Here is a 19,834-nt window from a genome sequence, read left to right as displayed (position 1 = left end):
GTTGGTTATGATTCCCATGCTGTGACATCCGCAAAGCGAATTGTTTTCACAAAGCACGGGTCATGGTTGCAGTGTGGTATGCATCACATACCACATTGCAACCATTTTTTTTAATGCCTAATACTTCGAGGCATGTAGGTTTTAAAAGTTGATGCCATGCTTTATAGTCATTGCTATGGTAAATATTTGGCCTTCGAGAGTTTGCTAGCCCATTCCATTTTAACCTTGATCGCAACGAATCTTTGTCTTTTTGTTCTTTTTTTCCACTGCAATTAATTTGGTTTGGTATGACGAGTTGTTTACGAAAAAAGAAGCCGCAGTGCACAAAGGTTCAAACCTAAAGTCTCCCCCTTCTGTTGTTTGCCTTTCCCATCTCACCTTGTGGCTGCTCTTGTGTGCTTCTTGAGTGCCTCTGATCGGTTGCACAGGAAAATGTTAATGCCTAGTCACATCCAAGCCCGGGAATAGCTCTCGATCACACTCGCACATTCTTTTAAAAGGGAAAAAGGAAGATGAATTTTGCCCATAAAGGCCGTATCACAAGGGCTTTTTATCCTAAATGGCTCTGGGGATTGTTATCTGTGGGATGTGTGTCCTGCCTCCGTCGTGTTCAATCAAGTGTCCACTTAGCTGTGACCGGGAGTAATTGTTCCCAAGTGGGCCACACACTGACCCGTTAATGTCTGCGTTGACCCTGTAACCTTGTCAGCACGTCTTGGGGAGGGGTTTAAATCATGGTGCATTTTTTTTCTCTTCTTCTTCTTCTTCTTCTTCTTCCTCTCCTTCCCTCTTTCGCCTTGTGCTGCCGGGTCAAGTGAGCATCCACGCTGAAAGACCACTCTCTTATAATTGTGCCGACCCGCTCGGGTCAGCCCGAGTGTCCCGTCGGGCAGACACTGCTTTAGATGAGGTGCGGGGAGTGGAGCGACTAAAAACGGGTCAAGGCCATTGATCTGACGCCGTAGCCGTTTCCACTCAAGGAAGTGCCAGGGCCTGGCTCAAAGCACCCGCCCAGTCGGGAGAGGCAAGTTCATTTATACTGTCGAGTTGTGATATCATCTTTGTGACTGTCGTGTGTGTGTGTGTGTGTGTGTGTGTGTGTGTGTGTGTGAGAGAAAGAAAGGGCTGAAAAGGAGCCTGTTGATTAGGAACGAAACTGCTCTTTTTTTTTCTGGCTTTTTATTATTCACTTTACTCTGTGTTACTGTTTGCAGGGGAAAACCCCCACCCTGCTGACATTTTTGTTTTGAGCTCAATGCTGCAAAAAAGACAAAAAGAAACGAGTGTTCGACTTCGTGCCACTTCCAACACTAGAGCACTGTGAAAAATCCAAGTGTTTCTTTCTTTTTTGCTCCAGAGGGGCTGGAAACTTGACACACAAACAAGTGGCAATTAACAAACTGCTTTAAAGTGGCTGGTAACTGGTTTCTTTTGAAACTGACAAGGATTGCAATTTGTGTGAAAAGCCCAGATTAAAACCACATGTTCGGAGAAGTTGAAGGGTGTCGTGTTGAGCAGCTGGTATGCTAAAAGGCTCCACAGTCCCCCCCAAACTGCAAGGCAGGGCCTGGCTGTCCTATCAAAGCTGCAGCACCCCAGTGGAAGTGCACAGGCACGGAGGCGGCTGTTAAAATGTCCGAAAGGGTCTTGCTGTTGACAAATGTACTCGCGACCTCGTCAGCTGTCAGTGTTTCAGTCTCCAAAGCAACATTTGCTTTCTAAGACGAATCTATTTTTCCCCAGTTCTGAGCCTCTGTCTGTGGAGAGCCGTGCAGGCCTGGCGTCATGGCTGCGAATGTGAAGGCGACCGAGTGAACGCTCCGCAGGGATCAACATATTTTTTGAGTAATGACAGGCACGCAGGCGGCTAATCAGAAGGGGGTCTTATCTCGGGGGAGGGGCTGGGCTGGGACGAGGTTGATGCCGAAGTGAAGAATGCGGACGGGTTTGTGGAAACGGCCCCCAGTTTTTAACGGGGGGGTGGGTGTCGGTCAAATTCCACACACGCATGAATCATGACGAGCCTGGTCGTCGTCGGGTCTGTGGTTTGTTGTGTCTGGTTTTGGGCCTTTGGTGCTGCAGCACAGTTATATTTATATCTGGTCACTGGGAGATGCACTGCTACACGCACACGCATGCACCCAGCACACACACACACACACACACACACACACACGCACACACTGACTCAATCAATTGGATGGTGGCCTGGCGAGAGGCGGTTTCATACTCTGTAACTTGCGACCTCACTCTTTACACACACATTACACCACAGTCTGTAGACCGATGTCAGAATCGGGGAAACACTCACTAATTCACAGCCACATCTTAAGGCTTCACACTGTATAATGATTGCCACGTGTTATCCTACACGTAGGCCAATAGGCCACTGACTATTATTTAGCTTCAGAGCGAAATGTGTCATTGCTCCTCAGTGTGTTGGTGTACGAGTTGCTTGTCCATGCCAATAGTTTCAGAAATTTTCCAGTGAAAAAAAAAATTCTTTGTAGATGATTCCCAGTCCTGGAAATCAGTGTGTCCCAAACCCATTTTCAACGATCCTCACCAAACGTTCTATGCATCTGTTTGCAGACTGAGACACTGTGTTGTGGACATAAAGACAGATTTGTCGCGGTGAGGCAAACATACGGTCTGAAATTTGGCCACCGCTTGGGCCAACGTACAGTCAAATTTGGAGCAAGGCGTGCGTCGCTCTGAGTCACTTTCTGATTGAGTGTATTTACAGTATGTACGAGTCCAGGAGCATGACCTTTCTTATTTTGGCTGACACATTTCCACCATCATTACTACTGATTGTTAACAGATTCTAGGAGCCGATTGTAAATATCACAATCTCTGTTTTTAGACCAGATAACCACTGGAATGAATGCGTCACCATCCAGACTGTGGTGATGGTGGTTGAAATCACGTTTAGTTTTTTTCCTTTCAGATTACTATTCCTGTTTACGTGGGTTGTGTACTCCATAGGTATTTCCCCCACCTGTTGGTGTTATATCAATTCCTGTATGTATGAAATTCACTGATCCCTCTCTTTGTGTTGTTGTTCTGTAGTGACGATAGAGCTCCCTCCTCCTGTCACTCGCCTGATGGTCTGGCCCTCAGTGAAGCTGAGCTGAATTCTCACTGGCAGAATGGAGTGCCAGTCTCACCAGAGCAAGTGATTTAAGGTAGGCAGTTTAAAAGTGTCTGAAAAATTAAAGGAATTCAATCTCAGAAAAGAAACGATAATGAATGAATAACACTTTAAAGGTCGTTGTGTAAATGTAATCTAAAACTTTGTCTTGTAGGGGTTTCATTTTTTTATTAAATGAGAGTCCAAAGGTAATTTTTTCCCCCCGTAATTGATACTCATTTCTATTTGACTGAAGAATTGTGTGCAAAGAAATGTTTATGTATGGTTATGCAGTTTATCATTGAAATATGTTTATATACGAAAATCGTTTATGTTATGACACGATACACTTATGAAAAAAACAAAGGCTTCCAGCTACTCTCATTAACAGCAAGATGCAGACATTTTCAGTTGCTCTACACTGTATGTAATGTTTTTAAACCCGACTACGGTAGCTGTTCAGAGTGTGTTCACGATGTTTACCATTTGCCAGTGTCTATAAAATGTGTGTTTCACATTATGGTTGAGTAGCTGCTGCAGGTCACTTTGACCTCATTGGCTGTTTCAGAACCTATCACTAGCTCGGGTCTCTCGCAGTTAACAGCACATTCGGCTGCTTTGCATGTCATTTCTACATCATTGTCATTCAGCAAGCTGCCACCTCCACCGCCACCGCCGCCACCCACCCCCTCCTCGTGTGCTGTCGGCCAAGCTTGTCGCGATTGGCTGAGCATTTTCTGCACCCGAGCTTGGCACCGTGCCAGCCACGCTGGCAGCCCCTGCCTCGGCCCTGATCAGAAACTAACGTGACATTTGTGCAGAGGTAATGGAATCTGTGTGCAATTAAATCTCCGACTGCGAAGAGGAGTCTATCACGCCCCACCACCACCACCCCCCTCCCTCCTCCGGACCCCGACACGTCGGCAGGAGGGGCAGCCGTGATGATGAAACCGTCCCAGCAGGCACCTCTTGCACTCGCCCCACTCTTCCCAATCTCGGTGTCAGGTTTCGTTTTTTTTTTTTTTTTTTTTTTTTTTACTTCCCCGCGTAAAAAAGCCTTGCACTCGCCGGCAATTAATTACTACAGACGTCAATTAAAAATCTCTCTCCCCCTCCCTCCTAAATATTGTCGCAGAATTAAATTTCAATTATTAAAATTACATTAGGACAAGACAACATTAACATTGGTTTAATGAATTCTGCTGAAGGTGACAGTTGTTATTTTGTGGCAGTGCATTGTGGGGGCTCTTCAGCCTGTTTTGATAGAAATGTGAAGTGGAGGACGGAGGGAATGAATGAAGGGAGAGAGAGAGAGAGATAAAGATAAAGAGAGGGATAAAGAGAGGGATAAAGAGAGGGAGAGAATAGCCATAGCGGAAGCAGGCTGCTGAACAGGGGGCACGTTGCTCTCTGTGCCACTGCACTTAACGCCCCATTTGTGGGCTCTGTGGGCAACGGCTTGAGTCATTGATCTGTGCCATAAAAAGCAGCATTAGTGTGTGTTTTCTCCCCCCGCGCCAACTCAACTGCTGATTGTGCATTTGCCTGCTGGTTATGCCACGGGCTTCCTTTTTGTGCCTCGGGTAAGACATTTAATGTCTGTGCATCTTCATAATCATTTTTCATACACAGAAAAGTTAAGGGGAAGGGTTGGGTTGGAGGGCGGGGGTGGGGTGGGGTGGGGTGGGGTGCGGTGCGGTGCGGCTGCATTAGAGAGAGTGTGGTTTCGGGGGCGTGGAGGCAGAAGAACTCCTAATCCCTTGAAGCTCACTGCAGAGGGAGGACCAGCAGATTCTCTATGTGTCTCCAAGCTACTTTCCCCCCCTTCCCTGTCTTTTCTGTTTGCATGGGTGGGATGAAGAGGCAGGATTTCCAGGTCAAGTGTCCTCCCAGCCTCCTCCCCTGGAGCTGGCCCACAACACCCTCGCGCTTCTGGGTTACGAGGCCACAGGGTCACAGTGAGCCCCTCCCCAGTGCCCTACTGGGCGAGTCCCCGTCAGACACGCAGCGTCTGGGCAGAGGAACGGGACATATCGGTGTCCACAAAGCGTGTAAAGGAAACAGAGACGCGTCTTTTGAGGGGAGCTGGATCGGATAAAAAAAAGAATTCTCCATGCTCCTCTTTTTTGGTATTCTCACGCAGGCCCCCAAAAGGAGACAAGAATACTAAGTCATTACTGTAAGTGGAACAGAGGCAACCGTCTAGACGTCTCAGGTCTGATTCCAGCAGTCATAATGATTTACGATTGTACGATATTCAAGATGTCTAAACCTCGTCCACCACTGTACTTGTTTTCGCTCTCGGGAAACTGAGATGGCTGTGAGTGCCTGTCCAATTTTGACAGGGGTCTTCTGTGTGAGGTCGCCTTTAGTTTCATCACTCCCTGCAGGTGTGTGTGTGTGTGTGTGTGTGTGTGTGTGTGTGTGTGTGTGTGTGTGCGTGCGCCCCGTTTGTGTGTGTTTGTCACCCCTCCCCCCAATTAAGTGCCCTCTGCCATCATTATGCAGCATTGTTGACAGAGGAAAGCAGGAGATGTATTTCGCTAAAGGGAGAGGTCAGCATGGCCGTGCTCCCGCCGAGCTGGGGGTTAATTTGAAGCAACAATAAAAGCAAAGCCTTCCATTTCCTCCCCGTCGCTCGGAGAGGGCGCCCGCCCTCAGTCTGCAACCCTGCCCGCTAATGAAGAATGTTAGACCTTCCCTCATCCACAAACAATCCTCCCCCTAACAAGTTGAACTTCGCCTTAGTCCCTTTCAATTATCATGTCCTTTGGATGCATATGTTTGCGTTCGTGGTGCGAACGGGCTTGTGCCTAAGGAGGGAGGATGCACGTCGGTCGAGTTAAATTCTCATGGCAAATTAGATGCTGACTGATAGACAAAGCAAATTGCTGTAATTGTTCAATTATCCGTCATTAGTCAGCTGTGCAGATAAAGTGCAGCAATGTGCTTGAGGAACAGGGTGGCGTGTGTGTGTGTGTGTGTGTGTGTGTGTGTGTGTGTGTGTGTGTGTGTGTGTGTGTGTGTGTGTGTGTGTGTGTGTGTGTGTGTGTGTGTGTGTGTGTGTGAGAGCCTTATTTGTGCTGCTTATTTGTGCCTTTGAACTGGAGGCGCCATAACATTTAACAACAGCCAAGGGTCCTTAAGACTGTAAGACCCCCTTGCCCCGCGCTCACATATCCTCTCTTCTCTCTCATGTTCTCTCTGCCTTTCTGCCTCGCTCACTCTCTCTCTCTCACACACACACACACACACATACACACACACACACACACACACAGTGCTGAAGGCATGGGCAGTGTGAGATTGGCCTTTAAAAAGTCTTTGCTCCACGCAGCCTCATGTCCTCCTGAGGTGCTGGACGGGAGCTGCATACTCTGTGCGTGCTTGCAGCCCTGCATTTGGGTGAGTGGGAGCTTAGGGCCTCTTCAGCAGATGTTTAGCATACGGATTCTTAGCGATTTACCACTGCCTCAACAACCTCTGTTTCTGCTGCTACTGCTACTGCTACTGCTACTGCTACTCCTGCTGCTGCTGTTGCTACACAACCGCACTGAACCCCACCTTTCTACTCCACAGAAAAAAAATACCCACCACGTCCTTCATGTTACACTCTTGAGAGCCCCTCACTCCATTTGACATCAGGCCAATATCTGATGCTGTTTAAAGGGGTTGGATTATTTAGTTATGTGCAGTGCTGTAACTTTGACTGATGTTTTTGCTCAACGCGGTGGATTGTTTCCTTTAAGACGAGTGTACGAAATCATCTCTGACCGATCTACGTCGGAGAGCTTGTGCTTTTGATTTTCTGTCTGTGCTGTGTGAATCAAATGAGGTACGCATCTCACAGGCTGTGCCGAGGAGAGCGAGAACAATTGAGCGCCACTCTTCCAAATAACTTCACTTTTCTTTCTTCAAGAATAACTGTCAAGCAATTAGTCGTTTTTTCCTCTGTGTGTAAATGTCCTCTGCTCCACCTCTAACCCTTTCTCTCCTTACTCACACACACACACACACACACACACACACACACACACACACACACACTGTCAGTCATGCACTCACTCGCCCGTGCACACATACACACACACACACACACACACACACACACACATACGTGTCAGTAGTCAGCCCACAGCACAGTTTTTTTTTGCTTGATCAGACCAAATTATTATTCTTTTTTTTATGTTTGTCCAGGCAGACCACTGAGAAGCAGAAGTCAGCATCTGTGTGTAATTATCAGCGCCACTCATTGAAGTGTAATAAAACAATAGGAGAAGTGCTTCAGGAACTGCACGCCTGAGCTACACCGCTGAAGGGGACAGTGGCAGTCGCTGGAGTGGATTTTATGAGTCTCTGTAGGATAAGCATGTGATTGTGCCATATAATTTATCACTAATCATTTTGGGGACATTTTGACTTGGTTCTTGTCTACGAAGCAAGGGTTCTTGGAAATACTACTCCTTATAAATGACTGGTATTGTTACAAAATAGGTAGTGCTTGTTAAGATCACCTTCTTATTCATTTGTGTGTTAAACTGTAGATAAGATGACCTTTAAAGAGACAGTTTGGCCCTTGATCGAGATATAGCAACTGACTAGGTAGAAACAAAAAACAACTTCTGTTCTTGAGCTTTTAGTATCCTGACATGCCAATGACTACACGGTGGTGGTGGTATTTTATTCTGCGGCTTGGTTGCTTTGTCTTATGTAGGCCCAGACTTGGGTATTATTTTCCCTCGAGGTGCTTTAGAGCACCAGATACCTGCTCTGATGAAGAGATCACAAATGCACTGCTCTCTGAAGTCTTAACAATCAGCCCAATTTGGGGACTGCCAGGTTGCCGTGTTTCACTTGTTGCTCTGTCATGCTCTGCTGTTCAGCTCTGATGATCTGCAGCATCTCCTCTGATAGTTGCAGAGGGGATTAGCAGGTAGCGCTCTCTCTCTCGCTCGCTCGCTCGCACGCACGCACTCACTCGTTCGCTCACTTCAATTCACTCTCTTTATTCAGTCTTGTTAGGGGAGCCGCAGTCCGTGTCTGGTGTCATTTCGCAACCGCGGACGTACCTAATGGTGACTTCCTGGCATTATCGTCGAGCGGGAGTCCTGGCCGGCGTGGTGCTGCTGTCGGGTGACAGGAAGGAGCAGGGGGTGGGTGTGGGATGGAGGCCTCGCTCCCTTCGCAGTCAGCCTGGCAGGAGAATAAGGAAACGCCGCCACGGAGGTGGACAAAGGGGGATAGAAAAAAAACTGCAGCGAGAAGCAAATTAAACCTCATATCTCCAATCTGCCCCCCCCCACCCCTCTCTCTTCCCCTTACCTCCCTCCCCTCTATGTTTTCCTGTTTGGACTTGAAGGTGATTGGAGGCGAGGCAGTGACAGTTGACGGAAGCGCTGCGAGGAGAGAGTATTTATTTACAGTGCGACGCGGTGATGCACGCTCAGGATGCGGTTTCATGGAGGATGTGAACCTCCCTCCCTCTCTCTCTCCCTCTCTCTCTCTCTCTCTCGTTCTTTCTGTACCCATCCGCGCTCCCCCCCCCCCCCCCCCGTCCCACGACAACCTCTATTTCAAACATATCCCCCTGCACCCTCCACCTCCGCCCCAGGTTTGATGTTATAAAGTGTGTGCAAGCAGTCGGTGCTTGCAGAGGACCATGGCCAGCCGGCCACATTGTGTAACAGGTCCAGGATCCACAATGACACCCCCCCCTCCCCCCACACACCTCCCATCCCCCAACACTCACTCTGCACACCTTCCTGTCTCTGTCTCAGGAGTTAAACTCAAGGTCAGCACAGGTCACTGGGAAGGGGAGTAGAAGGCCCAGCAAAGTGTGTGTGGGAGGGAGGGAGAGAGGGAGAGAAGGGAGGGGTGGTGAAAGCAAGAGTGACTGAAAGAGAGAGGCAGAGGGTGTGAATTCTCTCTTTAGTGAGAAGGCGAAGGGAGAGGAAGGTGCCACAGACCTTGAATTCTGCCAGTCTCCCAGGTGTTGTTCTTCCAGTATAATTACCTTTCCCTGCTCCTCAGGTTGCCTTCACGAAAGCCCCGTGATGGGTGTGATTCTGTAGGAAGGCGTTCTACACCCTCACACATTTTATATCTATGTATGTTGTAGCGTGTGATGCAAAAGAAGAACATGTTGAACCTACTTTATTGCCGTAGTTAGAAATGTTAAATCCATGTCCACCCATCACATCACAGAACATATGCAAAAAACATCTACCAGATATCATGTAAATGCATACAACAGCTATTCAGCGCCTCAGTCACTCCCTGTAGGATACTGTCTCTGATGTTCTTCAGTAATAAGAATGACCCCTTAGCGCTGTACTGCTACCTCTTCATCTATATCACTGTGCTTGACTTCACACATACATTCCTTGGCTCACCATTGCGTATGTCTGGCATGTATATGTTCATCTCTCTAAAAAGCTCAAACCGGCACGTGTTTTTCAGTGTGAATCTTTCTTTTGTGAATCTGTGTGAATCAGTGTGAATGAACACACAGCAACATAATTCTTCTTATGAAGCTATTGCTCCCTGTCCCTCTCTCTTTGTCTCTCTGTCTCTCTCTCTCTCTCTGTCTTTGTCTCTCACTGTCTCTTTTCACAGTGAAATCCTTTTCCCATTGCTAGAGCATGACTGTTTTTCTTTTTCATGCCAAAGGAGTTCAGCTGAAGAGTTAGGCATGAGCAAGTATGGCTGCCACTGAGGTTCTGTGTATCTGATACATCAGAGGAAGTTTTTATTTTTTTGAAGGAAGGGTAAAAAAAAAAAAAAAAAGAGGAAAAAAAAATATTCTGAGCAAATGAGCGAAGCAGCTCTTGTTAGATGACATTAAAATCTCCTGGCGAGTATATAAGGTTAATAGCCTTAATGAGGCTGAAAAATGCTGGGAGACACTGGATCAGCTTTGCGTTCATGGATCACTTGTCTAAACGGTTCAAGTATTGTGCTGACCGCTTTGCTCCCACTGCAAATGTGGAACTTAACTCGAGAGGCGGCCTTTTCGCTCTGATCAAAATGTGTGCTGACTGCGTCTCTTCTGTTGAGGCAGATTCAGGGGAAATTAGGTGTGTGTGTGTGTGTGTGTGTGTGTGTGTGTGTGTGTGTGTGTGTGGTCTGCCATAATTGTCTACGGGGTTTGGCTTGAACACATACATTTTAGTGCACTGCACTTCAAAGTTGCCACGATACCAGTGGTCACACAGCTTCAAGAAGCAGTGTTGTCATTGGATGTTGCTCCTCTCCAAAGAGCTGTAGATGATTAACTAAGCATGTGAGTTTTGGATGTGTGGTTGCGCACAGGACATGCACGAGTGCAAATTTATGACACATGTTCACCTGTATCGCAAACCTACCTCAGTTCTGAACCAGCCTGTGAGCGACTTCCCCAGGTATGTCACAAACCCACTTAAAACCTCAGGGATTTTTATGATCTTTAAGATTCAAATTGACGGTATTTAGCATGGTGACTGATGGAGTGGGGAAAAAAAATCCCCTCCGACACGTGTGTGTGTGTGAGAGACCACCGCAAAGACTCATTGGTGGCGTGTACATGAGGAGAACTGCTATGTTGAGAAAGAAGAGAAGAAGAGAAGTTGCCATTACGGCTGTGTTGTCGAGGATTCCAACAGGACCAGTGTAGGCCCCTGAGGACACAGTGTGGATAACAAGGTACCCATCCATCTGACTCGCTCCCTCCCCTGTCTAGCTACTCCACTCCTGGTGTCTTCCTCAAGGGGACATGGAAAGGGGGTGGAGATACCTCTGAACTTTCCAAAAAAAAAGGATGGACATAGAGGAATCAGTGCAGACAAACAAACAAGCAAGCAAGCAAGCAAACAAACACATGCACAAACACAGTTGCCAAGCGCCGAGAGCCTTGGGCTTTCCACCTGGTTGGGTTTACAGACTTGGCTCCTACATACCCAGAGAAAATACAGCTCTTGCAGAAGGTTAACGGTCTTGTAGTACTCCACATTAGATGGATTTTGTTGATAGGCTGCACTTGATTGTAAAATTGCTATTCTTTGAAGTAAGAAATGTTACTTGCTAATTGTAAATGTAATTAATGAGATTGATAACCTAGATTGACTTGCTTTTTATATTTTGATAGTGATCGATTTGGTGTTGTGTCATCAGATTGATATATTTGGTTATAAGTCAAATCCTCAGAGGCACAGGATGGCCCCTTTGGAAGCTACAACACCGTTTTGTGAAGTTGGTGAAAGATGTGTCAATTTGCTTTGTGTGGTCAAAGCAGTGGGAATAGCTCGGATGAGGCTAGAACTGAAGGCGTCCTTGTCCAGGGATGTTTGTTGTTGTTGTTGTTGTGCATGAGGATGTTTATTGCTGTTTTTGTTTGCATTCGGGAGAGGAGGTTCGCCCGGGATATGGAGTCATCGTCTTTGTTATGGAAACGGAGAGTGTGGCCCGACAGACCACTATAAGGCAGATAATAAATATGTGTGGGACTGATCTGCGCGTAAAGACCCCATTATCTTCTCCGATGTTAATTGCGATGTGCTCGGCTTGCGTGTCAAAAGCTGGATAATTGAAGAAGGTAAAAGATGTGCCACATTTTATTTATGTGCTCTCTCTCTCCCCCTCTCTCTCTGTGAGCTGGCGTCAGATATTCTTTCTTTCTCTCTCTCTTCCTCACTCAATCTCAATATATCTCTCTCACTTACACCCTCTCCCTCATGCTATCTCTCCCTCTCTCTCTCTCTCTCTCGCTGCTTCTTTTTTTAGAATCAGTTTATTTATCGTCTCTGTAATATCATATTGTCGGGGATGATCTTTTTTCTTTCTTTCTGGTGGTGGTGTGATTCACCTCCAAATGTTCCCCCTGTTAAGGCCTGGATCCTGTTAAGGCCACTTGAGGCCACTACAGTGCTTTTCGGCACCACAGACAAAGCCAAATTGTTTTGGTGGGAGTCTGTGTTTGTCTGCAGTGTATCGGGTTTATCTGTCAGTGAACCCGTTAGAAATAAGAATGTGTTAAGTGGTTGCCTTTCAAGCTTGCCACACCAATAAGACAGGGTTAACTTCACGTTTTCAAAAAGAAACTACCCGTATGACTTATTTTAATAACCGAGGAGGTGAAATGTTAGAGGTGGTTTGTGCACAGGAGGTGAAACTGAAGATGCTTTTTAAATAGTTTTTTTTTCTGTTTGTGTAAACATATCTTCGCTCTGAATCTGGCTGCAAAGCAAAACCTTGTGAGGGGACTTTCTTTCTTTTTAACACTTTCTGTGTTCGCAGTTTTTTTTTTACTCAATCACAAAGCCTGCTGATATAGGTAAGATCAAAACAGTCTTTCCTGTGGTTTAAGATGTGGTGTCACTTTCTGCAACACTCCTCGGGTCTACACACACACACACACACACACACACACACACTCTCCTGAGCAGAGGCTTGGCACACGAGGTGTGTACAGACATATTTAAAGCGACTATGTTCTTCTTCACCACATCCTCCCTTGACCAGAAGAAACAAACTGATTCAATATGCTAATGCAGCATGTCTACGAGTTTTAAAGAAAAAGAGTGAAAAAGAAAACACTAAACTGCTTGCTAGCATGCACACGAACAGCTGGTACCACCAACAGGCTCCTTTGCTTGGTATCAGACACCAACATTGCTTAATGTTTGCTTTTCTTAAAATAGTACTTCTTTTCTGTGGCTGCATTTCATTGGTATCTTCAGCGCACTCTGGAATTCAGTATGACTAATAGCAAAGGCTACATGCATCTATTTTGGGTTGGTACAGTGTGTGTGTGTGTGTGTGTGTGTGTGTGTGTGTGTGTGGGTACCATGTGTGTCTGTGCATGCATGTGTGTGGCTACACTGTGTGTGTGTGTGTGTGTGTGTGTGTGTGTGTGTGTGTGTGTGTGTGTGTGTGTGTGTGTGTGTGTGTGTGTGTGTGTGTGTGTGTGTGTGCGGGCATGTACAATTGTCTCCCACACATGGTCTGTGGGAGGATTGGTGTCCCGCCCTCTTACTTGATGGGCACATGCCTGTGCTTGGTGATTTAGTGCAGCACCTGGTGGACACCCGCAGAAGTAAGTGCTTCTGTAAGGTGAATAATGGTGTATATCTATCCCTGGCAGCTGAGGAATAAACCATGAAATATGGCTTGTTATTGGAGGTTCTTTGGCGGTATTTAGACGATGTCTGTCACTTTTGTTTATGAAAAGAAATTGGACGGGTTTTGGCCTGACTCCATCTGTTGACCATGTATGCCACATTTCTTTTTTGTTCTTGTTTTCTCAATTTGGTTGATTTTTTTAATTTATTTTTTAGATGCAGGGAGCAGCATGGGACAGAAAGAGAACAAAGAAGGGTGAATCATTATAGGTAGCAAGACCGTGAGAGTAACCGACTGAGAGAGTGAGTGAGTGACAGAGAGAGAGGGAGGGAGAGTGACTGAGAGAAAGAAATGGAGAGTTGCGGTCAGGGAAAGAGCACTGGGGTGGAGACCAGAAACGTTGTAGGGCTGCTCCCTTTTCCCGACAGGAAGCCCTCAGACAGAGACGAAGGCTAGCGCTCCAGCCACGGGTCAAGCCTGACATCATCCCGGCGAAGCCACAACACTCTAACCCCAACACCCCCCCGCTCCAGCAGTCCCCCATCAGGGCCTGCCCAATCTCAATGCGCTGGATATTAAACACACTGAAGCTCCCCGCCACCTTCTCCACCCTAGCCGGTTGTTTATGATTAGACGTGAAGGAGCATATTATTTAATAGCGGAGGCCTCTGTGCCCCCCCCCCCCCCTCCCCTGCCAGGCAGCATTATTTCACTGCGTCAGGGGCCGGCGTGAGCATTTGTTGAGGCCTGTACTTGTAATGGGCTTTATCGATCCAAACAGCATCTGGGGTTCCCATGATGTTATTAAGGGGGAGATAACTTGAGTGTAATTCCACTCAAACAATATATTAGAGTTTTATTGGTCTAAATAACTTTGCCGTTTAGACAGTAATGCAGCCAGTAAGTCACGGGCGCTCTTTACTTCTCTGCGATCTTAATAAACCATTTCCTCCGCATCCTGCTGAGGAGAGATAGAGCGGGGGAGGGTACCAGCAGGTTAAAAGGCATGCTGGGAAGTTTCCATGCTGTCAGTCAAAGTGCGCTCTGCTGAATATGTATACATCCTAGAGCAAGGTATGGGTGGGGTTAGGTGTGAAATCTATAAGATGGAACCAAAATACACATAAAGCATTCTGCACTTTGACACTTAAGCTTCACCTGGGATTTGTACTGAGCATTTCACGGCTCTTAATATAGTCTCTGCATTTGTTGCAGGTAGCAGTCACTGATTAATTGTAGTGTGTAGACCTAACAGTTATTGTGCCTTTTGTAATTTGATACCAGTTCACACTTACTGATTTGAGCTTTGTTAATGCTGTGATCATTAATATCAGTGACTTCTTACAAGGGTTACTACATTTATATGGCTCAGGGCCATAGTTGGTTAAAAGCGCACCACACATGAATACATGGAAATGAAGCTTATGTAGAATGTATTGAGGTTAGTTGGATACAGAATTCAATAATTCATTTGTTGGAAAAAGAATGCAAGGAGGACAGAAAGGGCTACTAAGCTGTGATCTTATTTGGTATTCTTCTGGAGATGTTCCATGTTTTCAACGCTTGCCATCCTCTGACTCACCACACACACACACAACCTCAGAGCTTCAAGGCCAGTGGCACAAACGGCATTTAGGATGCCCATACACCATTTAAGATTCTCATACACCAGCAGAGAAGGTATTATGAATTGTTTGCTGCCTTTGAATAGGAAAAAGGAAGTAGGGTGAGGATTTTTGCTGTAATTTGCTTTTGATAATTTGTCCCAAATGACCATGTATGTTGCCATGCTTAAGCAGAAAATGCTCATTCGATTGATAAACTACTGCTCCCTTAAAACTTTTAATGGACATATCCCTTTTCTTTCCCTTTCAAGGACAGAGTAAATCCAATATTTATATGAAATAACGATCCCATTTATCTAGAAGCATATTTTGTGGAGAAATTTAATTTGCAGCTATTTAAAGCCCAGGTTTTGGTAATGAATTATTTTGTCATCTCGCCTCTTGATGAGATTCATCTTTAATAACTGCAACAATTATTTTATTAAAAAGAGGAGCCATGCATTACGGCTATCGCACCCAGGTCTGGTAGCAGTGAAGGATTCTCATTAAAAGCCCTATATTACCCCCACAGTGTTTTCATTAGGATCCCCCCGCCGAAAATTATATCTAAGTGTCAACAATACTTGTGTTTGAGGTAAGCAGACATATTTACCCTTTTTTTAATCGAGGACGTCTCAAACTGACAACCCTGAGCCGCGATGTATTAAAAAGAGATAAGAGTATACCACGCTATCTGATGGTTGTCATATTGGAAAAACAAATCTTAAATGCCGACTTTTAATAAAAATGTAATTTTGTTGTCTGCCACCTCTGTTGTTAAGTCACAACTGCTTGGAGGGCTTGTTTTGGCATTGTTTTGGAAGTTTTGGTGATGTGGACTGATCGGAGATCAGTGCTGTCTTTGTTTATCTTCTGGAGACCTGTCTTCATTAATCCATCAACCCTGCTCGGTCATTGAGGAGGTGTGCAGTTTGGGGAGTCGTACACAACAACAGCTGGTGTCACATGGCATCCTTGTTTAGAAGTTCTCTTGACATAGATTTGTTCCTATTCTTGTCACGGCTTTGTAGTTTTGTGAATATTTCGGAGTGGATTGATGGATTGCCTCTATGTATGTGAAGAGGTATGTTAATAAAAATGGCAGATAAGGTTTGCTGATTCACTGATATCCCTTATATATACACAATATATGCTAATTATGTATTTGTTTTCCAGTAATTGGACTTTACTTACAAAGTGCCAGTATTTACATATAATGTCCATATATATTGGCCACACCGTTGTTATGTTGCTTAATCATACTGTAGCAAATCATTCAGTAGAGATTAGTATTGCGAATGATTGCTGTTTATTGAGCAACACTTTGAAACAGTGCAATACCATCTCACAGGAAGTCGTGATTTGTGAGTGACAGTGTGTGTCTGTTTTTTATAGGCTGATAAACAATCATGTGTTGGCATTAGAATAGCTGTAGTTGTGCCTGATTGGCTTCTCATTTAACCTTTGCTCATTTAATTTAGCATGCTACTTCCTTAGAGATTCTTGTCTACATCAACAGATGGATGAAATTAAGGTTTTTTTCATGTAATCAAAGGCAGAAGTGAAATTGTGGGATGTTAAGTAATCATTTATTTTTGACTGTAAGAAATGCCTACTTCCCTAAACCCAAGGCATCTCTCAGACGGTTCAAACAAAGATGTTTGTATCACGGCACGTTATGACTCAGACTGCATTGGTTTTAGGTTTCCACACTCGCGGGGCCCACGTATGTTTGCTGGAGCAGTTAGGAAGACTGAAATCCAGTAAAATATATTAAGCTGTGCAACTCAAGGAAATCATTCCAAATCTGGTGTTATCTCAATCACCATCTAACATGATATCTGGGGGAGTTAATGAGTCCCAATGCCCAGTGGGACTCAGTGATGAAGTTTTATAGTTCGTAATTTTTTAGGCTTCTTCATTCAGGTGCAGTGACAGGCACATGTCTGCTCAGTATTGCCTCTGACCCTTAGTTTATCAGCCATGAAGATAGCCAGGAAGCCTCTGGAGAAGCCGGTTGGCTGATGCCATCCTGGTGTTAATTGTTTTCGGTGAATTTCATACTTTAAAGACATCATCTGCATCTGGACGTTGGGAGTAATCAGCTAAATGTAGTTGCTGCTTTCTTCTTATTACCTGGGCGGTTTCACTGCCCGCCCCACCGCCCCACCGCCCCAGCCCACGTCTCCTCCCTCTTACTTCAAGGACAAATGGGGTAGGGAAAGGCAGATCCGGTGTGGAGTCCCGGAGCTCGGGGAGAGAGCAGCAGCAGATCTCTTTTCAGTGCCAGCTGTTCTCTGCGATACGCCCGCCGCCGTGCTGAAACTCTCTTAATATAATTCGGCCCGGGCTCAGGAGAGTAGCGCAAAAACAAGTGTGCCAGCGAAAGAGGGTGGGGTGGGGTGGTGGTTGGGGTGAGGTGGGGGTAAGAGGTGCGTTGAATTTTTCATCAGCCGGGGCCTGGAACGGGCGCTGAGTTGGGTGGGCAGCGCGCTCATTCATGAGCAGATGTTCAGCGCAGTTACACGCGGCGGTTAGCGTGAACCTCCTGGCCTCTCCGCCACCAGCTGCAAGGACGTTGGCAGCGACCTGGCATCTGAGAATTGCTCCACGGCAAAAAGAAAAAGAGAGAGAGAGAGAGGGAGAGAAAGAGAGAGGGAGCTGGGGCCTGGAAGAGCCGCTGCCCCCGGCCCAGACCCCGTTTCTTAGCCACCTCCCAGGCCCAAGCTGGAGGAGGAGGAGGAGGAGGAGGAGGAGGAGAAGGAGCCGCTGACAGGCCATCAGTCTTCAGGCGGACAGTGATGAAAGACCCCTCCTCCCGCACGTGCTCCTGGGACGACGGCAAAAATTCCTGAAGACAATTTTCACAACTTTTGTCATTAATTTCTTATGACATCCCTGCACATAACAACTTGCCACTTGCCAGGCAAATTCAACAAGCAAAAAAATAAAGTCATCCCTTCCCCATCCCTGCACCCCTCCCACCCACAACCCCCAGCCAAACAAAGAACCAAGCCACAGCTTTTTTTTTTTTGTCTTGTTTGTTTATATTAAACCGTTTGCTTTCGGGTGCCTCTTGCATCACAGCTGAAAGAGGAAACTCCTCTCTCGGACTGATTCTGTGGGTGGAAAAGCCCAGCTGGGAGGAAGTACTGGTTGGGGCCTCTGTCGGTCCACCCTGGGCCCCAGCTGCCAGTGTGGTCAGCCAGGTGGCCCTGTCTGCTATACTGACCTGGGTAGGTTCAAGCCTCCCTCTGGACCCGCTTCGGAACCATCCACATCTGAAGACTTAACTATGGTTGTAGTCCTTGACCATATGCGATATGTTTCTCTCTCTGAGTTTTTGAGTGTTTCTGGGTTAGTGCATCTGAATGACTTTGAGGGAGGTGATTGTGAGGCTGTAATTGAGGGAAGATAACGTTTTTTTTCTTCTTTCTTTTCCTTTTTTTCCCACTTCCTTCTTTCCCTCCTTCAAGTGCTTGTTTCTTCAGCACGTTCCTACTTCACAGTTTCTAATTGCCAGTTTTCAGGTTGGGTTTATGAGAGCAAAACTAATTAGTGTTTCTAAATTCAGCTGGAAGAAAATAGCAGTCGGATTGATTGTTCTGGTTTCCTCTCCTGTGTCAGGCGCTCAACAATAAAATAAGACTAATCACTTTCAAAGCGTCTGTATTTTTAAACCGCCAGCTGAATGTCACTCCTGGTCTCCTGGCATTTTGTTTGGCAAGATGGCGGAAAAAGCGGATTGCCTTCTCCCCTCTCTCTCTTTCTTTTATATTTGTTTTTTTTTGTATTCCGCTTTTGTGATTCGTGGGAAATGTTGGACGGGGATGGCATTGGTGTTGGGGAGGTGGGGGCGGTTTTGGGTGGTGGGAGTAAAAAGAGGGAAAAACTGCAACAATGCTGTTGTGTTTTAGGTGGGGTTGCCTCTCCTTTGATTTGGAGCGTCCTGCTGACTGGGGCAGGGTGGTGAGTTTACAGTAGCGCTGACATTCTGCGTACCTTTATCCAGGCCCTCTCCAGCTGCTGCAAGCCCTCAGGAAGCCGTCCGCAGGCCTGCGCTCCTCTTCCCGGCCCTCAGAGAAGGGCCCCCTGTTTGAGTTGGCAGACGCACCCACCCAACCCCCACCTCTCGGGGAACTCCTGCTGCCTCGGCAAGAAAGGGTCCAGTGGCGGCTAGTGTGTGTGTGCGGGTTCTGTCCGGCGAGGGGGGGGGGGGGGGTGTATACGGACAGGCAGTGGTCCAAGGGGGCAGGATGGTGTTTTTTCCACCTCTCCTGCTTCTCTCCAGCGCAGGAAACACATTTTGCCTTCCCTTCCCTTTAGCGCGGAAAACTGGAGAAAGGGAGAGGAGGGGGGGGGGGGGGGGGGGGGGTGTGGAGTGTGGAGTGTGGAGTGAGAGCAGAGAGAAGGGCCGGGGGGGGGTGCTGGTTGTTGAGTGCGGTGGTGGTGACGGGTGCCGGTGAAAGAGGCTGAATGACAGCATTGAGCCGCTGGGGGTTCATGTTAATCTTTGGCGTTTATGTGCGAGGGCCGTGCAATGCTCAGAACAAGCTATTTCCGTGATCTGTGTGTTCTCGAGGCCTGGTCTGCTGGGGTTTCATTTCGACTGAATTAAAAAAAAAAAAAGTTTATAGGTCATTTTAACAACGTGCCGTAAAACTTACACTATTTTTATTTTCCCCACCCCTGCTCCACAGGGATTTGCCTTCAGAGGGCAGTAATTAAGAGGCGGCGGATCCACGGTCAGGGACGAGCGGTGTTTAAATGCAATTAGAACAGTGCTAGAATCAATTTGAACTCAATTACAGTTTTCTGGATGTGCCATTATTTGTGTAATCAAGGGAATTTTGCTCCAAGATGCTAAATAAGGTACCTACATATATTAAAAGGAAAATATGCTCAGCTGAATCCAGTGAAATTTGTAGGCTTTAAATGTGGGATTGTTTCAAAGTGACCTCTCTCTTTCTGTCTCTGCCTGCCTTGTCTTTCTTTTTTCAGT

General features: G+C 46.5%; 1 protein-coding gene across 14 annotated transcripts in view; it reads left to right on the top strand.

Annotated features, from left to right (window-relative positions):
* The window catches only part of foxp1b (forkhead box P1b), a 165,723-nt gene that overhangs the window by 16,236 nt on the left and 129,653 nt on the right, over window positions 1-19,834 (top strand). For 12 of the 14 annotated variants that reach the window (XM_031567228.2, XM_031567227.2, XM_031567225.2 and 9 more), the window contains exon 2: window positions 3,073-3,188. The exons of the other annotated variants lie outside the window; for them this stretch is intronic. The gene's annotated coding sequence lies outside the window, so the exon portion shown is untranslated. The remainder of the gene's footprint in view (window positions 1-3,072; window positions 3,189-19,834) is intronic. 14 annotated transcript variants of the gene reach the window in all.

The sequence above is a fragment of the Clupea harengus genome, chromosome 5 (assembly GCF_900700415.2).
Source record: "Clupea harengus chromosome 5, Ch_v2.0.2, whole genome shotgun sequence".
NCBI lineage: Eukaryota > Metazoa > Chordata > Actinopteri > Clupeiformes > Clupeidae > Clupea > Clupea harengus.
The sequence above is the reverse complement of the archived record's forward strand: the minus strand, read 5'-3'. Positions and strand labels throughout refer to the sequence as shown.